Source organism: Lemur catta, chromosome 13 (genome assembly GCF_020740605.2).
Source record: "Lemur catta isolate mLemCat1 chromosome 13, mLemCat1.pri, whole genome shotgun sequence".
Classification (NCBI taxonomy): domain Eukaryota; kingdom Metazoa; phylum Chordata; class Mammalia; order Primates; family Lemuridae; genus Lemur; species Lemur catta.
The window spans coordinates 83,586,943-83,600,753 of record NC_059140.1 but is presented as its reverse complement, the minus strand read 5'-3'; positions in this window follow the sequence as shown (position 1 = coordinate 83,600,753).

Here is a 13,811-nt window from a genome sequence, read left to right as displayed (position 1 = left end):
GTCCTGAAAGTTGCCTAAGTTTAAAAGTTGCCTAAGTTTTTGAAAGAAAAAATTTATTTTCATCCACAGCTGTTCACAAGTATTGACTTTTAAGTACGCATATACGGTAGAGTACGGATGTGAGCGTTACCATCTGAAAACACAGCCAGCACCTTAAGGCAAGGCTTAATTAAGACTTTTGGCCTATGAAGTCTGTGTGTCACCTTCAGACAGATTCTCTTAAAGTAACTAGTTTCCTTCACTGTGTCACTGTCCTTGGTCAGAAACAGCCAGAACCCGCCTGGGGCTCAGCAGCAGGTGCTCCGGAGAGAACCTGGGCTCGGCGGTGGGGTCGGCGGTGGGGACGGCGGTGGGGACCGCGGAGGGGACGGCTGGGGTGACGGCACTGGCCGTGCCGACTGGCAGCTGCGGTTCTGCTGGGACAGGGGCTCACCTGTTTGACCCATGTCTCCCGCCCACGTGTCTCCTGCCGAGAAACTCTGACGGCGTCCAGAGCGTGTTCTGTCCTGTTTCTGACACTTGCGTGGATAAGGGGTGAGTTGAGGGCACAGCGGACAGCATGTGCACTGTGGGAAGGTTTGAGTTTGTCGTGTGGTGTCCTAGCGGTTGGGACGCACACGCTGTTCACACGCGCCCGGAGCAGTGAGCTCAGGGGGGAGCCCAGCCTCGCGCCTGCTCGCCTGGCCCCGCTGCCCACCCACTAAGCGCTCCACCAGCCCCTGCTGTCTCATGTGACGTGGTGGGGGCCCTGGTGTGGGGGCCCTGGCTGGGGGGTCCCTGGGGTGGGGGTCCCTGGGGTGTCGGGCCCTGGGGTGGGGGCTCTGGGTGGGGGGGGTCCCTGGGGTGTCGGGCCCTGGGGTGGGGGCTCTGGGTGGGGGCCCTGGGTGGGGGGGTCCCTGGGGTGTCAGGCCCTGGGGTGGAGGCCCTGGGGTGGGGGCCCTGGGGTGGGGGCCCTGGGAAAATCGGACAAACTGCTGAGGAAGCACAAGGACCACCTTCAGCTACACGTCCGGGGCACCCACCAGGCTCAACTCAAGTTCTGGTTCTTAAGACACGACCCAGCAGGTCAGTTAACCGGCAGCCCTGGGAGCCTGCCCTGAGGACAGAATCCGGGACACTGACACGGATTCACATGCAGCAAAGAATCACGCATGAACATGGGAGCTTGGGAGTCTGATGCAATTGTGAGTACCGCACTGGTTTCTACGGACGCACTTCTGCTCCAGGACCTGATCCGTGGTGCCACCTTGCGTTTTGTGAATTTTACAGTAAGTGGAGCTTTTCTTATATTGGGCTAGGTTTGATTTTGATACTATACAGTTTCTACTTACACTCCACAGAAGATAAATACCAAAGCCTATTTTTGGCTTTGATTATCCAGACAATACCTGCATGATCAACTCCAGCCTTAACCAGTGTTTTGGCCCAATAGGAACTTTACTATTGTGCTTATTAGAAATGCCCTGGAACGTGACCAGCTGATGCCTGAACTGTGAAGGTATTCCCCAGAACAGCTTAGTATACTGTGTATAATATATAAAGTTTTTGGTCTGTAACACCCATAAATTATATCCTTAATATTCATAATTCAGTTTCTCCCATCCAAGTGCTAACCAGGCCCGCCCCTGCTTAGCTGCCAAGACCAGACGAGATCGGGCGTGTTCAGAGTGGTGTGGCTGTAGACCCACAGTTCTGTCCCTGTGTCCCCAACTGTGACCCGAGTCCCAGCCTTGGTCTGTCTGTGCCCTGCCCTCCCACAATGGCAATGAGCGTCAAAATCAAGTACTGACTTCATTCTTACTCTGCGGAAGAGTGTAGTTCTCCAATTGCCTCCGGTTTATTCAACTTTCAGAGGGCAAAGGTGCTCACAGATACTGATTTCCAGGAAAAATAAAAGTGTCACTAGTACCCTCTGTTACGTGTGAGCCACCTGCTGCCAGGGTCGGTGGCTGGGCCACTCGGGCCAGGCCTGCCGCTGAGGACAGCAAACCCTGGAAACCGCCTTAAATACAGTGAAGAGCTGAGCTGTCAGCAGTGGTCAGGGACTTCGAGGCTGTGGTCGGAAATCTGTGAGGCCCTGAGCTTGCACTCAGAGGGCTCCTCCTGGGAGTTCTCGAGGCTCTGGGGAGTCGGGGGTCTCTGCGGGAGAGAAGGCAGGTGGGGATGGAGGCGGAGGTGACTCCTAACCCCCGGACAACTGCCAGGTCACGCGGAGCAGGGACAAGAAGGGCAGAGGCTCCTGCAGCCCACATTCACGTTGCCGACGCAGCCAAAAAGTGAAACTAGGTTAACGTGGCCCCAGGTTGATGACGCCTCATGATGCTGAGAAAGGTGACGGCCCTTCCTCTGAAGGCCTCCAGCTTTTCAGGCCTCAGTGACATGGAGCATCTTGCAAGGTGAATCGGTCACACAAGGAAGCTGCGACCAGAACCGGCAGAGACAGACCCAGAGACGGGGGTATTGAAGTCCCGAGACGCAGATTCCAGGACAACTGCACTTAGTAGGTTTTAAGGAAAATGACACAATTGGAAATATCTGCAGGGTATAGGAAACCGTAAAAGTTTTCAGTACAGAAAATTTGACCCTGTGCTGCACTGTGAAAAAGTCTCCCCACGTTTCAAAGGCCCTGGGCAGACTCTCCACACGGGTGATGTTCCCAGCAGGAGGGAGCTGGGATTAATGACAGAGATAACCGGGAGATCTCGTATGTTTGGAAATTAAGCAAAGCAATTCCATGGTCAGGAACAAGACAGGGATGTCACTGTGGCCTTCTGCTATTAAAGAGGTGCTTTTAGGGTTAATCGGATACATTTATCAGGTGTTTTGAACTGTCAACCAGAAAACCAGAGAGAGGCTCTGTGGCAGAGAAGCGTTCGCGTGGGAAGCGCCGGGACTGCAAGCTCTGCCAGGGCCCGGGCAGCTCTGAGGGGCTTGGGGGCAAAAGGGAGACCCTTACAGACAAAGAGAAGAAGTTACTGTTTTATAACAAGGGTCACTGGCTGCAAGGCTTGGTGCAGGAGACGGCCATTACTGGGCAGGTGTCCCTGCTTGGAATCCTGCAGTCCCCACAGAGCCCGCAGCAAACGTGCACTGGAGCAGGTGCGTCTGGCGACAGGGCCTGTTACAGACGTGTACACACAAGGGCTCCCCGTCACGGCCTCCCGGCACCACCCGACGGGGTGTGACATACGTGAATCTCTCTTGGTACCAGCAGCTTTCGCAGAACACAAGGAATTCTATTTGCCAGTAATTGGTGGTGATGAGCATTAACTGTAGCCTCGGTTACGCAATCTTGTCTCAAGAACCCCAGCCCTTAGGTCTGTCATCTTGCTCTGGGAACGTTCTTAAGAAACTGACCCCGCAGTGTGGAGAGGCTGTGTGCACAGACAGACGAATGTCAGTGTCATTTATTTCGCTGCCAGCGGAAAAGCAGCCGCTGGAGCTGCGCCGCCGCCGGGGGAGCCTGGCCAGGCCTCGCGGGTGCTGTGACAGGCACAGCCCAGCCGTTCCCACGACAACTGGAGAAACTGCAAACCCAGGAAGGCAAGGACAAAATTACTCCTCTTGCAAGTGAGAACCGGGGCCTAGAAGACACTCTGGAAAAGTTCACTGTTACTGGTGGGAAGGAAGTGATTTTAAAAATTAAAAAATTTTTTATCATATTTGTGTGTGGGGTAATTTAAAAAACAATCTCTTTGATGTGCAAATTAGGCCCCATCACATCAAACGCAGCTGCCGCCTCCTCCTGGCCCCTCTGCCCCCCCACCACCACCCAAGACAGATTCTCGGCAGGGGCCCCTCAGCCCCTGAGTCCGAGCGGGCCCTGCCGGGCTCCCACATCTTCTCATTGGCTGGGGCAGCTGTAACCGCCCCAAGAACAGATTTCAGTGACCCCTATGTGTCATTTCAATCATCCTCTCCCTTAAGTAACTGCCAGACCTTTGGAGCTGTTTCCCGGAAATGGTGGATTCTCTGCAGGACGAAGGGGCTGGGATTCTGAAGGCCCCTGGGAGGACTCGACACCCCGATCCACGGCCCACAGCCTGCCCTGCGGCCGCCTCTGTCAGCTGCCGCCTTGAGGGCCCGGTATCCCCGTCAGCCGGGAGGCAAGACGTCTGTCTTCTCCCTCGGCCGCCCCCCTTGTCTCAATGGGTCTCTGTGTGACAAGCAAACCCACCTAGGCCCAAGCCCCCTTGCGTTGCGACAGCACGGTCTGCAGAGAGACCACCAGGGGAGGAAGCCGCGGCTGTTCCTTCCCTCCTCCAGGCCAGGCACTGGACGCTCAGCCAGCATTCGCTGGGGACCAGGACGGCCGTGCTGAGAGCTCATGGTGCGGAGAGAAGGCAGCAGCTCCACACCCGCCCGGCCAGAGCTGGCGGCAGCCGCTTCCCACATCGTCTGCAAAAGCACCACGTCCCGCCGGGGTCTGCACCTCAATTTCTTTTTTATCTGGCTGTAGAATGCAGTAAGACTTTCAGAACTGAACAATAATAGCTTCTGTGCTATTTTTGTCCCCAGTTACTGGTCCTCAAGTCTGGCCCTGGGCAAAGCGCATGTCATCTGCAGGGCAGGGTCCCTTCTGAGTGGGGTGCAGGCTGGGACTGGCTGGCTCAGCAGAGCAGCGGTTCCCGGAGGGGAACCCAGGGCATGGCCTGCCAGGAAGGGCCGGGGCGACATCACAGAAGCCTTTGATACGGCTGCGGTCGCTCAGATCCTGTGTGCTGAACTGTCTCAGCAGCCCCTGGAGTTCGGGCCACAGCTGAACAGGATGTGTGTGTGTCTGAGCCCGGGGAGTGTGTCCGGGAGACCTTCTGACACCGTACGTCCTTCAGCAACCAGGGAGGACAGCAACCAGGGGACAGGGCCAGGCTCTTAGCTCCACTGCCCCTTGTTGCCATTTTAATGCGGATACAATTGTAAAATAAATAAGCCACTTTATCCATCACGAAAACAAGGCAGCAGTTCATGCATGTTTTTGGCAATATAGCCTTCCTTTCAAGAAAAAGGAGAAAATGCAACTGAAGTACAAACTACACCCTCTCCTCCAGTCGAGAAGGGAAATGAACTGTGAGAAGAGTGCAGATGTTCCCCTGATTAATAACGAGGGCCGTGGCCTCTAGAGGGACAGACGTCCCAGGTAGGAAGTTGCTGCCGGGCTGTGTTTCTCCGTGGGGCTGTCCCTGTGGTCCCGCGTGTGCATTTTCACGGGCCCAGCGGGAGGCGGGAAGGAAGGCCTCCCCTCCGGCCAGCCTGAGGACGCGCAGCCGCCTCTTGGGTCCAGACCAGCCACTGCAGCTCCTCAGTCTGTCCCAGCTTACCATGCCTCGTGCTACACCAAGACCTCTCCCCCTCCCTCTCCTCCCCCTTCCCGCAGAATTGCTGGGATGTCGGGTGACTCCCGGCAGATGTTCCCGGTGGAAGGCTCTCTGACTGAAGTCACCCAGGCTGCCCCCACACTTCCCTTGCCTTAGGGGGTCTGCCTGTCGCCAATGGGCAGAAATCCAAGCAAGGTAACTACATAAAGGGTCCAATTCAGGGTTTCTTAACCTCAGCACTACTGACATTTTGGGCCGAGCAATTCCTTGTTGTGGGGGCTGCCCTGTGCACCGCAGGACGTCGGACAGCACCCCTGCCCCTCCCCACACCTAAGAACCAAAAACGTCTCCAGACACTGCTAATTGTCCTCTGGGGAGAGAGGGTCTGACGTGGTGGTCGGTGTGAATGGTCGGGTAGGTCGTGAGTCCCAGTGGGCCTCATTTTTCGACAACGAAGCTGCCAGGGAGGGCGTGGGGTCTGCTGAGGGAGCTCAGCTCCCAAGGCTCTGGGCTGGGCGGTGTCTGCACTTCTAGCGTACACTTTCCCGGCTCTGTGGAAGGAGCTCTCACCGCTGCTCCTTTGATTCCATCCCTGTGATACACGGGCAGTGCAGGCACCTGGTGTCTTCCTCAGCTCACGCAGCCCTCGCCTGCCGGGCCTGCCGTGTTGTCACCGCACGACCAATGACATCGTCTCTTCAGAAGCGGGAAATCCTATCTGGACGCAGCTGGTGGGTGTCAGCAGGGGCTGCCCTGAGACCCCGAGGAGCCTGGAGGTGGATGGGGGCCGACTTGTGCCCGTGCGTGGACGCGGGGGGCAGCCTGAGCGGGGGTCTGGGAGCCCAGAGGGCTCTGGTGGCTTTCCCAGCACTGACTATAGATCTGCACAAAGCCCCACATCCCTTGCATGTATGGAAGACTCTAGAATCTTCTAATAAATTCCTCTTCTGTCTTGAACTGTCCAGAGCGGACAGAGACCACCCTGAAGAACCTAAGACAACGAGGCACATAGTTTTATGTTCATGCTCTGGCAATATCTGTGCTCCCGGGAAACGGTCACCTCCACCTTCTCTAATGGAAAAATTCAGATTTCTAATTGACCTCCTTCATTTTCTTTTACTCCCACAAAAACCGGGAACAATCTGCAACGTATTGAAGCTCATGTGCCCACGTGAAGAATTTTAAAGTGCCTTGGCCTTCCTGGCCCTCGGGTGCTCTGCGGGGCTGGGTGGCTGTGGCCATCGCTCAGTTAGATCTGGAAACGGCAGCAGCCGCCCAGGCAGAAGCCCAGTGACGCTGAGGTGCAGCCACGTACAGTCACGCTGGTTCACATGGTCACGTGGACTTTACAAACAGGACTCGGGTCTCTCCCGAGATCTCTCACACTCGGTCCTACTGGTCATCACTGCACTAATAGCAAGCTGATAAGCTCTCAAAGCTTGTTTCTTCCAGGACAAAAATACAGTTAAGTGTTAGAAAAGCACTCTGTAGTCTTCTTATCCTTGGGCCACAGCCACTCTTGGGCTACTTTATTTTTTATATTTATTTGTTTATTTATTTTTTGAGACAGTCTCACTCTGTCACCCGGGCTAGAGAGCCGTGGTGTGGACCTAGCTCACAGCAGCCTCAAACTCCTGGACTCAAGCGATCCTCCCGCCTCAGCCTCCTGGAGTGCTAGGATTCCAGGCGTGAGCCACCGCAGCACGGGCCCACTTTATTTTTTAAAGGAGAAGTGGCCATTATCACATGGTGCTCAGACCCAGTCTTCAGTGATGCTCTGCTCGTCCCAACCAGGTGGGCCCGGCTGGCCCCGCTGCACGGGGGTCAGGAGCAGAGACAGTGCTGGCACCCAGGTGTTTCGATCCTTGGTCCAGTGACACGTCCCTCGACGGAAACCCTTGTGTTTCCATGATCTTGGTGAATGCACCAGCGGCATTTCATTGGTGGTAATTTAGTTCCTTCTGTAGACACAGTAGATATCTTGGTTTCGACGACATAAATGGTCTTCGGTGGAAGATGAATTGTTGCTTTCCTGCTGCAGGGACTCGCGGGAAGGGCCTTCTCCCGTGCGCCACTCGCAGCAGGCCTGGGGGGCCCTCAGCTCCCTCCTCTTCCAGCCACTCGGGTGACCTGCTCAGTTCACTCCCGGCGCTGCCGGTGTTTCCAGCAGGTGGCACCTGCGGGTCGCTCCTGTCAGAACATCCAGTGAACCCGTGGTTGCATTAGGAACCGAAGCACCAGGTGTGACATATTTGCAAAGTGCTGGCAGCCAATCACGCCGTCCGCAGGGCTGCAGGGAAATTGCAGTTGGCCTGAATTTGTGCTCGAGGAGGGTGGCGTGTGATCGCGGAGCGCTCAGCTCCAGAAACACGGAGAGTGGCAAGCAGATGCTTTTTGAGGGGAAAAAAGGATGGCTTTCTGAAATTCAGAAGCTGTTTATTTAGCCACATTTTAGAATTTACTGTGCTCTGTAGGTGACACGCTCATGCTGTCCAGTCCTGATTAAAAATCTGTGAAATAGCTTCACCAGAGCAGAGAGGAAGGTGAGATGATTCGGTGACATGCACGTGTGAGTGACCAGGAATGAATCGCTTGTTTTATTTCTTAGGGAGAAAATTTGAGACAAATTAAAGAGAATGGCCCTATACATTGGTATTGGGACCCTATTATTTCACAGTTGCCTTAAAATAAAAGCCATATGTTGTAGGTTATTTTCCTCTACCTGAGAAGTGTTCCAAGTGACGCTGGCCTGTGATGAATTCCAGGAGCAGCCGTCTGTGGTCCCAGGGGACGAGTCTCTCTGAAAAAGCAGCAGAGAACAACGACTGTGGCACCTGACTGTGGGGCCGCTCCGCACACCCCCGCGAGTGGCCAGCAGAACGCAGCAGCCCGGCCACGCGGGGTAGAGGGAGCCCAGGGCGCAGCGGCTTCTCCGGCCCGGATGGAGCCGCGCGGGTCTCCCCTGAGCACCTGCCGGGGCTGCTTCCCGGGAGCCCCCAGCGGAGCTGCTCACACCACCTCCCGCCATTCTGGAAGAAAAGTTGAAATTGGAATTAGCAGTAACTCGCGCCTCTCCCGGTTTTGAATAAACAGTATTGCAGCTCATTCTAGGAAGGTGCCCAGGAATTAGCGTCTCGGAACAGCGCTGCAGAGTTGGCACAGCGCTCGGCCCGGCTGGGCCTTGCCGGTTGGCTCGAGAGTCCCACGGAACAGTCAGGTTTTAACAGGCAATTATGACTGTGGTTGGAGCTTTAAAAAATTCTGTGAGCGCAAAGCCTTTAGACATCTGGACTATCTTAAGAGAGCCTCAAGCTAATATTTGCACAGTTGTGCCTCTCAACACATTGTTTAAATGTTGGCATCTAGTTCAGAATCACGGAGGGTGACCCGCAGGGGGCCTGTGCCCTCCTGCTCGCCCAGCTCCCGGCGCGTCGGCCCAGGAGGCCCCACCGGCTCCGCAGGGCTCGCCGGCGGCTGCCTCCCCGTCCCCGTCCCGGTCCCCTCTGCCGGCTGCTGGAAGCTCCTGTCTCCACAGCCCGACAGCCAGGCCCCCTCCGACGGGCTGGGCGCCATCTCAGTTCAGGTGCGCTGCGGTCGGAGGTTCCAAGAGGAGCGCAGGCCCCACTAATGGTGTCGGCTCTGCTCACACCTGAGATGCGGGGCAGAGAGAAATAGCGGCCACGCTAAGCCTGTCCCCCTCCAGTGTGCGGAGGAGCCCCGGGCTGTCCCCCCAGACCCTCGGTGCCCGCTCAGTCGCGACGTGGGGGAGATGCACGGGGGCTCCCGGGGTGGTGGGGGCGAAGCTGCCCAGGCCCTGGTCGCGCCCGTGGAAACGCAGCCGCACGCAGGACGGCTCGGGGCGGGAGGTGGGTTAGGAGTGAACTGTGTCGAGTTCCCCTTAACGCAGCTCTAACAGGCGTTGCAAGTGGTGAAGGGGAAGACGCCTTTGACGCTCTGCGACGCCACGCGTTTGCGAGGGCGGGAAGGACCCCGCCCAGCACCCGCTCGGCTTTGGTGGCTCCCGGGTCGGGGCGCCGCAGCGGCGGCAGGCAGGGCCCGCGTCCCCACCCCCGCAAAGCTTCCCAGTGAGCTTGAAAGGGCAGATAGGAAGCGCTGGAGGACGAGGCCATGCCGGGGACGGCAGGGACAGCAGGGATCCCCGGGGGCGGGGCCGGGCCCTTGCTGGGTCCCCTGCGGTCCCTGTGCCCGGAGCAGGGGACCTGACCCCGTCCTCCACGTGGTCCTGTCTGGGCGCCTGTGGGACCGGCGTGGGCATTAAGGGACAGAGCTCTGCGCGGTGACGGCGCTGGGGCCAGACGCGGACGTGGGCTGCACCCCCGGCCGGAGCGCTGCCAGCCACGTGCCGTGCTGCTGTGACCCCTGACCCTTCCTTCCGGGTCTTCACGGAAGAAACAAGGCGGGCGGGGCGCTGACAAGGTCACGCATTGGAGCCCGGCCGTGTCCGCGGCATGCGGGCAGGTGCCTGTCGGCCGACTGGGCGGTGCACGGAGGCCAGCGTGTGGCACCCGCCCGTCCCCGTGGTCTCATGTAGACACTTCAGTTGGGAAGAGATGCGTGATACGATCCCACGCACGGCGCGCGTCCCGCAGGTGGGCGTGACACGGCCGCGTCCGTGTGTCTGGCGCCCAAGCCTAGGAGGGGTTCAGCGAGACGCCTCGCTGTGGCCCTACGGGACCCGCACCCGGGAGGCCGGGGTGCACGGCCGTTTCCACGCGTGGCGGACACGGGCGGCCGCCGGGGCACGTGTCTGTACAGTTCTATAAACTCCGCAAGCGCGTACGATTTACTTGTCGATACCGGCTCTGTGACGAACAGCTTGCAAAGTTCCTGAAAACTTAACGATGGGGTCTCACGCACCAGTCCCTGCAGCCCCCCGGGCTCACTGCCTCACTGCGGGTCCTTGAATTGATCTTTCAGGATTAAACGAACCAGATTAGCCTGGGTGAAGCTAGAATAGGATATGAAATGTCAGAATGCATCGTATCTAGTCAGAAAAAGCTGCTTCATACATTTGTGTCTGCGTGAATCGGCCGTGACCTGAACCGCGTTTACTTTTGTGGCTCTACGTAGACGTCCGCGCACCTGCGCAATCCTCGCCGGCTTCTCCTCTGCCCCCGGCCGCGTGGGCAGCGGTGACCCGGTGACAGCACGGCCGCCGGGCTGCAGAAAGCCGAGGGGCACAGGCACGGGCAGGCCCTGAGGTGGAGAAGGTTCTGGAAAAGGAGCCCTTTAGAGAACAGTGTCTATAGGAAGAGCCCGTCCCTCGCAGCTGCAGATCTGAGCCCGGGCTGCAGGGCTGTGCCCCTTCCTGCCACCAACCTCGGGCAGATGCTCGCAGGACTGGGGCTTCTTCCGACCTCAGCCTTCCGCCCGCCCAGGGCTGTGCCCTCGCGGGTGAGTAAACAGCAGGTCGCGCCCTTCCTGTGCGAGGGGCCTGCGCTCCCGCAGCCCAGCCGCAGGCGGACGGGGCGGGCGGAGCCGCGGGGCGGTGAGCGGGCCGCCACCGCCGCACCGTGCTTTTCTAAAAACATTTTTATTTTGAGGTAATTGTAGGTTCACACACAGTGTGGGGAGTAACGCCGATCCTGGGTGTCCCCCACCCGGTTCCCCCCGCAAAACGTCTCGCAAAACTATGGCAGAGACAGGAAATCGCCGCTGACGGAACCCACCGACCCGCGGAGGTGGCGCCGAGGCAGGTGCAGGTGTGTCCTGACCGCGCGGCCCCATCAGCACCAGGGCAGGGTCTTGCCAAGGACGCAGGACCGTCCCGTCCCACAGGGTCCTCCTGCCACAGCCACCTCCCTGCCCTTCCCTGGCCCCTGACAGCCACGAATCTGTCCCCATCTCTGTAGCCTTGTCCCTTCCAGAGTGGTGTGAAAACAGACTTAGCGTTTGACCCCCCCCCTTTTTTTTTTTGAGACAGAGTCTCGCTCTGTCACCCTGGCTAGAGTGAGTGCCCTGGCGTCAGCCTAGCTCACAGCAACCTCAAACTCCTGGGCTCAAGCGATACTCCTGCCTCAGCCTGCCGGGTAGCTGGGACTACAGGCATGTGCCACCATGCCCGGCTAATTTTTTCTATATAGATTTTTAGTTCTCCAGATAATTTTTATTTCTATTTTTAGTAGAGAGGGGGGTCTCGCTCAGGCTGGTCTCGAACTCCTGACCTCCAGCGATCCACCCGCCTCGGCCTCCCAGAGGGCTGGGATTACAGGCGTGAGCCACCGCGCCCCGCCAGCGTTTGACCTTTGAGATTCTCTTTTCACTTAGCCTTGAGCCCGTCCAAGCTGCTGCACGTGTCAGTGGTTGTTCCTTGTTATTGCTGAGTGGTGTCCCTTGGCGCGGGCGGGCACCTCGGGCGGGCAGCGAGAGCGGACCGCAGTTTAACCGTTTAGCTGTTGAAAGGCGTTGGCAGTTTTCGGCGCTCGGTAATAAAGCTGCAGTGAGTGAACGCCTGCGGCTTCGTTGGCATCGTGACTTCTGAAGGGCATTTTTCCCCTGCAGAGCGAGGACAGATCACGGCGCGACTGTGCCGCGTGAAGGCGCGGGGTCTTGGCGGGAAACGGAGCTCCGCCCCAGTGCAGAGCGGCAGAGGGGGCCGTCGTGGTGCGTGGGGGCGGCGTGCCAGGAGGGCGAGGCGGAGCGGGCCCCACTGCCCGGGGAGGGCGCCGGCGCAGCCTCTCCATGGCCTGGTGTGCGCGCCCCGAGACTTTTCCGTCTGCAAATCTGCCTGGTGCTCGGCCGGGCGCGGAGGGTCAAGAGGGTGCGAGAGAGGAAAGCGTCGCCCTTGTCGGGGAAAGTAACGGTGAGAAGAGCTTTGCTGACCGGCTGCTGCGTTCGTGCCAGGCACTGTCCAGGCGCCAGCCCAGGCCCCGCCGCCCTGCACGCGGGCGCCGCTGCCAGCCCGTCCCACAGACAAAGAATTTGATCTGGAGAACAGCTATGTTCACAACAAATTATTTGAAGGAATAAAAGGAAATTTAAGTGGTGTGTCGCAGACCACAGATGTGGCGAGATCGTGTCAGTCGACTTGCTGTTAATTTGCAGGTTTGGGGGTCACCCACCGGGGCGTGCTGGCAGGGGGAGCATAGGCCACACTCACTCTGCCTTCCCGCACCCTGCGGGTCTGTGCCACCAGGGTCCCCTCCCCGAAGACTGGCGACTGGGCCTGCACGAGTGTGTGCTCCCAGACAGGCCACCACCAAGCCACTGTCCCCAAGCACTGCCTCCTGGGGACAGCTGTCGGCCTCTGTGTGGTGCAGCCCCTGGCCTCTGCACCTGCTTTGGGATTTTCTCTTCTGTGCGTGTCTCTCGCAGAAGGAAGAGGGGCAGGCTCTCCAGTGGACAGGTGACGTGCGTGCGGGGTCAGGTGTCCTTGGAAAGCCAGGCCGGCCCTGGCGGACAGACACAGCCTAAGGTTGTCAGACACTGAACTGGTAAACACAGCAAATGCTCGTTCAAGCTCGTTGCATGACCTCTGCGTAAAGCTGTGATAAAACACAGGAGGAAAGGAGGAGAAATAAAAATACTTGGGTTATAGTGGTGGACACACAAGTGCATTTTTGCCCTTGTAAAGTTTTATTACTATTCTGTTGGATCCCTCAATCTAATTTTTACAAAAGGAACAGCTCTTACTGGCCATTGATAAAATCTATTCTGCCTGATTTCAACAATGCTTAGGTAGTTGGGGCTTTTTTGCTGCATTTATTGCTGGGCCTCCAGTGTCTGATTCCTTTGATGGGAAACGTGTGTCAGGTGCAGGACTTCCCACAGCTCCGGGTCTCTCGTGGCAGGTGTAGGACTTCCCAGGGCTCTGGGGACTCTCGTGGCAGGTGCAGGACTTCCCAGGGCTCTAGGGACTCTCGTGGCAGGTGCAGGACTTCCCAGGGCTCTGGATCTCTTGTGGCAGATGCAGGACTTCCCAGGGCTCCGGGGTCTCCCGTGGCAGGTGCAGGACTTCCCACTGCTCCGGGGTCTCCTGCGGCAGGTGCAGGACTTCCCAGGGCTCTGGATCTCTTGTGGCAGGTGCAGGACTTCCCACGGCTCTGGATCTCCCGTGGCAGGTGCAGGACTTCCCAGGGCTCTGAGTCTCTTGTGGCAGGTGCAGGACTTCCCACGGCTCCAAGTCTTGTATGACCCTTCAGAGTTGTATGAGGCTCTGCAGTGAGATTGAAGTGTCAGAACCGGGGCCTGACAGAGAATTCCCAGCCCAAATTATGTGAATCAGGTACCTTCTCCTTTTAAACTCACTCTGGGATAATCTGATGACGATTTTAGGTGGAAAAAATATATACCTCTGCCATGGCTAAGAAGATAAGATTTAAACTCCAGTTAATTGCTCATTTCAGGAGTGTCTTCAAAAAGTACTAGGATATTTGGCAAATTAGGGTAAAAAATAATGAGTTAACTTCATTATGATCAAAAACAGTCATTTTGGGAGAATGTTTTTCACAGTTAACAATCAAGTCATTGCACAAA